This window comes from Papaver somniferum, unplaced genomic scaffold (genome assembly GCF_003573695.1).
Source record: "Papaver somniferum cultivar HN1 unplaced genomic scaffold, ASM357369v1 unplaced-scaffold_21, whole genome shotgun sequence".
In the NCBI taxonomy this organism is placed as follows: Eukaryota; Viridiplantae; Streptophyta; class Magnoliopsida; order Ranunculales; family Papaveraceae; genus Papaver; species Papaver somniferum.
In genome coordinates, this window is record NW_020631041.1 from 17,611,185 (window position 1) to 17,619,393 (window position 8,209).

Below are 8,209 nucleotides of genomic sequence, written 5' to 3' on the forward strand. Positions count from 1 at the left end.
TTCAAGAATAAATATTTTTATTAATTAATTTTGCATTTTTAGGTAATAAATAAAGTCTGGATGACTTGCGGAGCAAAAAGAGCAGAAAAGTAGTGAAAAGCCGGGAGAAATCACGCAAGGAAGCCGCGAAGAATGGTGCGCACAACCTCATTTTCTACACACAAAAAAGCCTCCGTTCTCAGCCATCAGATCAGTTCTCAGAAGCATCCGATGGTCGCTCCTTCATAGAGCATCAAAATCTGAAGTCTCTGCCAAACACCACAGCGCTGAAATTCCAAGCCTTCAGATTAGATGGTAGTTGAATCCAACGGTTGCTCCCTTGCTGTTCATCAAAGTTTGATATCTCCGCCTTACACTACAGCACCTAACCTAATCGAGCACCGTTCGTTTCGTTGTATCCCTTCATCCGACGGTCGCTCCTCGCTTGCCTCCGCATCACCGTCTGATCTACCTACCAGCTCCACATCCCACGGCTAAGCTTCGCGAAACATCAAAATCTTTATCCCTGCCTCACACCTTAATACCCAAATACCTAATACCCACACCCAAACAAGACCCTAACAAATTTCCATCGGGTTCTCCTTCTTCTCCCCCTTTCTTCTTCTCCACAGCAGAGCCTTACCCTTCCACCTGCTCCACCAACTCGCTGCCACCACCACCAACTCCACATGAGCCCTCAAATCTCTTCCATACGTAAACCCATCACTACCCTACCCCTCTATCAACTTATTTCATCATTTCTCAACCCTTTTTCTCTGAAACCCTAGGATTAAGGGATGATGAAATAAGTTAGGTTAGAGAAGCAATTGAGAGTAGCAGGAGACGCAATAGAGGTAGAGGAGTACAAATGGAAGCATGGGTCGAGAAGAATTGGGATTTATCACATCAAATTAGGTAAAATATCTAACCCTAATTTTGACTGATTTGGGGGAAACTTGTAGAACCCTAATTGAGTGTTGTGGACTATAAATTGAGGGTTGTGGGTGTGTTGTAAGGGATATCTCTGGGCCAGCCAGTGAGCACTATTAGCAATTCATTTTCAATTCATGTTGAATCTTTGTTATGCATAAAAATTGACTGTGAATTGTATGTTGTAATGTGGAGCATGTTTATATCTGTTAGCATCATGATTACAAGCATGTCCATGTTCTAATTCACTTGCTAAGGCTTAGAGGAAGCTCTTGAATTGTATGCTAGGATAATCCATGATCATGTTAACTGTTCTTGTAGTGCTTAAATTTAATAGGACTGATAATATCTACTTGAGTGAATGCATCTGTGATCAGTTGTGCTGTAAGAAGACAACTGATTCTAGGGGTGAAAGAATGATGGTAGCTAAGAATTCAGTCCATTTGAAGGACTGTGTTTAACTGTCTTAGGGTGATAGATAGCTTCTTGAACAACAAGCCTGTGATCAGCTGTGCTGTAAGAAGACAGTTGATGCTAGGGGCAAGTGAGTAAATATTAGTCAAGAAAATCATCCATTATGATCTTCCCTGAAATGAAACAAGAACAATGATTTGATTAGGTACTGCCTTAGCCTAGGGTCAAGTAGTGGAATCAAAAGCCTTAGTATCTTCCTTTGAACTCAGATAACCTTAGAAATTCCCCAAAGAAAACTTTAGCAAATCCTCCAAGTCCATGTGGACAAACCCTTATTTACTCTTTCTTGCTTCAACTTCCCTGTGCACTTGCAGGCTAGTTTAGGTAGTTCTTTTCCTGACACACCAAGTTTTTGGCGCCGCTGCCGGGGACTCGGTAGCGGTTTGCTTGTTTTCTGTTTTCTTTTTTTAATCTTACTTGTCCTGACCTGCAACTTGTTCCTGTTTTCTGTATGCTCCTGCTCTTGCATTGATCTTGTTTTTGCTTCACTAAGTGCTTTGCCTTGCACTACCTTGCACTGACTGTGCTGCTGCAGTTGCTGTTGCTGTTGCTGCTGCTGGTGCTGCTGCCAAAGCCAAAGCCAAAGCCTGCTGTTGCTGTTGCTGCTGCTGCTGCCAAGCCAACTGGGCTGCCAACTGAAGCTGTCAACTGGGCTCGCCTATTTCTGTTGCTGCCGGGCTTGTGCAACCTTTGCTGCTGGGCTTGAACCAACTGAGCTGGGCTTAGTAACCTCATTCTCTGCTGGGCTTCGCTGCACATTCTGCTGGGCTTGTGTTGCTGAGTCACTTCAATTGCTGCTGGGCTTGAACGTGAGCTGCTTAGGACGATCATAAAGCCCAACTGGGCTGTGCAACTAAAAGGGGACTAAAAGCCTAAATTTGGGCTCCCTCCAAAAATCAAGTAAGCCTAACCCATGAGCTAACCCAACTGGGCCTCATTAAATTTATCTGGGCTTGTATTTAAGTGTTTATATTTGGACCTGTAATAATTTTTATTTTTCTTTTTCTTTATTTTCTATTTGGGCTTGTAATTATTTTTATTTTTCTTTTTCTTTTTCTTTTATGGGCTTGTAACTATTTGTTTGTTATTTTTCTTTTCTTTTGTGGGCTTGCACTTTGTTTTGGACTATAGGTTTATATCCCAACCATTTGTGGAACTATACGTTTCACTCAGATGTCTGACGAAACCCTAAAATTGAGACTATTCCCTTTTTCTTTGAAGGAAAAGGCCAAGTCATGGCTGTATGCCTTACATCCACAGTCAATTAGGACATGGGACAACCTCACAAAAGAGTTTTTCAAAAAGTTCTTCCATAATCATAAGACTGCGACAATTCGTCAAAATCTGAACAGCTTTGTACAATTAGAAGGTGAAACCTTAGCTAGATATCTTGAGAGATTCAATGAATTGTTGCTTAAGTGTCCCCATCATGGTTTTGAGAAATGGAGACTTGTGCAAATTTTGTATGAAGGTTTAGATGTCTCCACCCGAACAATTGTAGAGTCTATGTGCAATGGACTCTTCACAGATAAAAGTGCTGATGACTCTTGGGCTTTCCTAATTGAAGTTGCTGAAAAAACTCAACAATGGGAGTCCATTCGTGAACCTAGAAAGACTACACCTGTAGATAAGGTCCATAGAATTGAGTCTAATTTTGAGGAAAATGCAAAAATGGCAGCACTAGCAAGAAGAATAGAAGCATTAGAACTTCAGAAAAACGTAAAACCTTCTACCACTACTTTCTATGAACATGTAGAAATGGCTATCTGTGATATATGTAACGGTTCTGACCATCAGGTCAGTGATTGTCCGGAAATGCATGCATTCCAAGAATCTAGGCTAGAACAGGCACATGCTATGTTTCAAAAACAAGAGCATAACCCTTATTCACAGACCTACAACCCAGGATGGAGGAACCACCCCAATTTTTCATGGTCTAAAGGACCCATTCAAGGAGGACCATCTCAACCCACTCAAAGCTATCAAAACAATCAAGGCTATCAATACCCTAAAAATCCTCAACAGCAGTCGTACCCTCAATACACTGTTGACAAGAAATTGTCTAGCATTGAAGAGAGTATCAATCAGTTGACCCAACATCTGATGAAGAATGAGAAAGCAACTGATCAACGAGTCTCCGCTCTAGAACTACAGATGGGTCAAATTTACGATGCACTGAATACAAGAGAAAAGGGTAAACTTCCTAGCCAGCCCCAACAAAATCCAAAGAGGATATTTCAAGCAGGAACATCATCTTGCAATGAAACCTCACCCGATCAAGCCCATTCCATCACCACTCTCCGAAGTGGTAAGATTGTTGAGAACAATGTAGGCATACCACAATCAAATGAGTCTGAGCCAAGCATATCATTGCCTACACCATCAAAGAACACCTCCAACTTAGAAAAGGAACCTGAGTACATTAGCGAAGCCGACAATCCCACTGTTGTGAATACCCCTCTAACTCCTAATGCTCATGTTGCTCCATATCCTCAGAGGTTAGTTCGCCAACAGATAAGCACCCACTACAATGAGATGTTAGAACTGTTCAAAAGAGTCAACATCAACATTCCTTTTCTTGAGGCAATTAAGCAAATCCCTGCATATGCCAAATTCCTCAAAGACTTGTGCACTCAAAAGCGCAAGATTAATGAGCACAAACGTGCTTTCTTAGCTGAACAGGTGAGTTCCATCATTCTGAACAAAACTCCACCTAAGTTTAGGGACCCAGGTTGTCCAACAATTTCTTGCACTATAGGAAAACCACATGGTCAGTAAAGCTTTATTAGATCTAGGTGCAAGTGTGAACCTCCTGCCATATTCTGTTTATGCGCAGTTAGGTCTTGGAGAATTGAAGCCAACACCCATAACTCTCCAATTGGCGGACCGATCCGTCAAAGTCCCTCGAGGTGTAGTTGAGGATGTCTTAATTAAGGTTGATAAGTTCTACTTTCCTGTAGACTTTATTGTCTTAGACACTCAACCTGTACAAAACCCGGATAGTCACATTCCTGTCATTTTAGGACGTCCTTTCTTGGCGACATCTAATGCGATCATCAATTGTCGTAATGGAGTGTTGAAGCTGTCTTTTGGGAACATGACTGTCGAGCTGAATGTGTTTAATGTTAGTCAACAGCATGTGAATCTTGATGATGAGGATGTACATGAGGTCAATATGATTGAGAGTTTGATACAAGATTCATTGACTGGCATTATGTCAAAAGATCCCTGCAAGCATGTTTGGAAGATGTTAACTTGGAGTTGTATGATGATGAATACATTGGTGAAGTCCAATCTTTGCTCGAATCTGTACCTCAAATGGACATCACTAAATGGCAGACTACAGTGGAACAACTCCCACTTTCTGAGAAGTCTGTTATATCTTCGGATGAGTCTCCTAAGGCCAAACAGGAATTGAAACCATTACCTGATACTTTGAAGTATGCATTTCTAGGTCCTTCTGATACTTTACCTGTTATCATTTCTTCACGATTAAACATAGAACAGGAAAACAAGCTTTTAGGAGTACTTGAGGAGCAGAAAGAAGCCTTAGGATGGACCATCTCAGATCTCAAAGGGATAAGCCCCACCATTTGCATGCATCACATTAATCTTGAAGAGAATGCCAAACCATCTAGGGAAATGCAAAGGAGACTTAATCCTAACATGAGAGACGTTGTTAAGAGTGAGATCTTGAAGCTACTTGATGCGGGTATCATATATCCGATTTCAGATAGTAAATGGGTTAGTCCCATTCAAGTTGTGCCTAAGAAGTCAGGCATTACTGTAGTTCGGAACGAAAAGAATGAGTTAGTCCCTTCACGTACAACCACAGGATGGCGAGTATGTATCGACTACAGGAAGTTGAACACAGTAACAAGAAAAGATCACTTCCCCCTTCCCTTCATAGACCAAATGCTAGAACGTGTGTCTGGACACAGTCACTACTGTTTTCTAGATGGCTTTTCCGGTTATAACCAAATTCACATTGCACCGGAAGATCAGGAAAAAACTACATTCACGTGTCCATTTGGGACATTTGCTTTTAGACGTATGCCCTTCGGGCTGTGTAATGCACCTGCTACTTTCCAGCGTTGCATGATGAGCATTTTTTCAGACATGATAGATAGTTTTCTCGAGATCTTTATGGATGATTTCTCTGTGTTTGGTTCTTCTTTTGACGAATGTTTGGACCATCTAGTCCTTGTGCTATCAAGATGTAAGCAAAAGAATCTGATTTTAAACTGGGAAAAATGCCACTTCATGGTGAATCCGGCATAGTTCTAGGACACATCGTATCGGAAAAAGGAATTGAAGTAGATAAAGCTAAAGTCGACCTCATTCAACATTACCCAACCCCACTCTGTGAAGGGGATTCGATCATTTTTAGGTCACGCGGATTCTACCGGAGATTCATCAAAAACTTTAGCCAAATCTCTCGCCCTTTGTGTAACCTACTTGCCAAAGATGTTGTCTTTAACTTGATGCTTGTGTGAAGGCGTGGGAAGAACTCAAGACTCTCCTCACCTCAGCTCCTATTGTCCAACCACCCGACTGGGAACTACCGTTCGAACTCATGTGTGATGCCTCTGATTACGCCGTTGGCGCTGTTTTAGGACAGCGTGTTGATAGACTACCATATGTGATATACTATGCTAGTAAAACTCTTAATGATGCTCAACTCAACTATTCGACTACCGAGAAGGAGTTACTTGCCGTGGTATTTTCATTAGACAAGTTTAGATCTTATTTGATAGGATCTAAGATCATCATATACACTGACCATGCGGCTTTGAAGTATCTTCTTTCTAAGAAGGATGCTAAATCTCTCCTTATTCGATGGATACTCTTATTACAGGAATTCGACATCGAAATCCGTGATAAGAAAGGTTGTGAGAATGTGGTTGCTGATCACTTGTCCCGATTAACTAGTGAGTCTATTGATGAATCTGAGCTGATTAGAGAATCATTCCCTGATGAACAATTGATGTCTGTGACAAACCTTCCTTGGTTTGCCGACATTGTTAACTACCTTGCTACGAGTAGAATGCCCTCACATTGGTCGAGACAAGACCGCTCCAAGTTCTTGGCTGAAGTTAAACATTTCCTTTGGGACGACCCATATTTGTTTAAGTACTGCCGAGACCAAATCATTAGGAGATGTGTACCCGACATGGAACAGAAAGATGTGATATCTTTCTGTCATGACCAAGCATGTGGAGGCCATTTCAGTGCCAAGAAAACCGCTGCAAAGATCTTGCAGTGTGGATTCTATTGGCCATCATTGTTCAAGGATTGCCATGATTATTGTGTTGCTTGTGAACGCTGTCAAAAGCTAGGAAGCATTTCGAGGAGAAACATGATGCCATTGAACCCCATTTTGATTGTGGAGATTTTTGATGTTTGGGGGATAGACTTCATGGGTCCATTTCCCATGTCTGACAGCAAGTTGTACATCCTAGTCGCAGTTGATTACGTTTCTAAGTGGGTATAAGCCATAGCAACCAGAACAAATGACCACAAGGTGGTACTTTCATTTCTAAAGGAGAACATATTTTCACGTTTTGGTACCCCTAGAGCTATCATCAGTGACGGCGGTTCACATTTTCGTAACAAGTACTTTGAGTCTTTAGTACGCAAGTATGGCATAACTCACAAGGTTGCTACTCCGTACCACCCTCAGACTAGTGGACAAGTGGAAGTGTCTAATAGGGAGATTAAGCACATTCTGGAAAATACGGTCAACCCGTCCAGGAAAGATTGGTCATTGAGATTGAATGATGCTTTGTGGGCCTATAGAACAGCTTATAAGACACCAATTGGCATGTCCCCCTATCGTCTAGTGTATGGAAAGCCGTGCCATCTACCTGTGGAATTAGAACATCGTGCCTACTGGGCAATCAAAGAGCTGAACTTCTCTCTGGACGAAGCTGGAATTCAACGGAAACTTCAACTCAACGAGTTGGAAGAATTGAGAAATGAGGCTTATGACAGTGCCAAGCTGTACAAGCAAAAGATGAAGATATTTCATGATAAGCGTATTCTGCGCAAATCCTTCACTCCTGGTCAGAAAGTCTTGCTGTATGACTCCCGATTACATCTTTTTCCAGGAAAACTGCGTTCCAGATGGAAGGGTCCGTACCTAGTACGCACAGTTTTTCCTCATGGAGCTGTAGAGCTGGAGGATGTCTCCAACAAGAACGTTTTCAAAGTCAACGGGCAGAGATTAAAGCCATTCCTTGAGCCATTTCCACCCGACATTGAAACAACCAACCTGGAGGACCCAGTCTATGTGGACTAAACTGGTCCACTCTTTCCCTAAATAACCAAAAAGTTTTCCAAATCTTTCCCTAAAAACCAAAAATTTTCGTTTTCCCAACAAAACCAAATTTTTTTTCCCAAAAAGTCCAATCCCATTAAAAACCAAAATTTTCTTGTAGATAATGTGTTAGTTAAATTTCCTTTTGTATATATTGTGCTCATCCATTGTGACTCTTAATATGATGGATTTTTGCCTTGAATGACGGAGTTTTAATCAAGCTTTCGCCGTACAATCGAGTATTCTCTCTCCTTTTACTCTACTCAGCATGTCCCTTTCCATATGTTGCATTTTAATTCTTTCCATATTTTGAAACATTGAGGACAATGTTTAGTTTAGGTTTGGGGGTATAGAGTAGATGCCACGATAATATGCTATAATTGAAAACGAACTCCTTCTTCTTTTTGAAAAAAAATTGAAAAATTCCAAAAAAATTAAAAAATCAAAATTCAAAAAAATTAAAAAATGAAAAATCATAAAAAAATGGAGCTCATTTACCTTGAAATG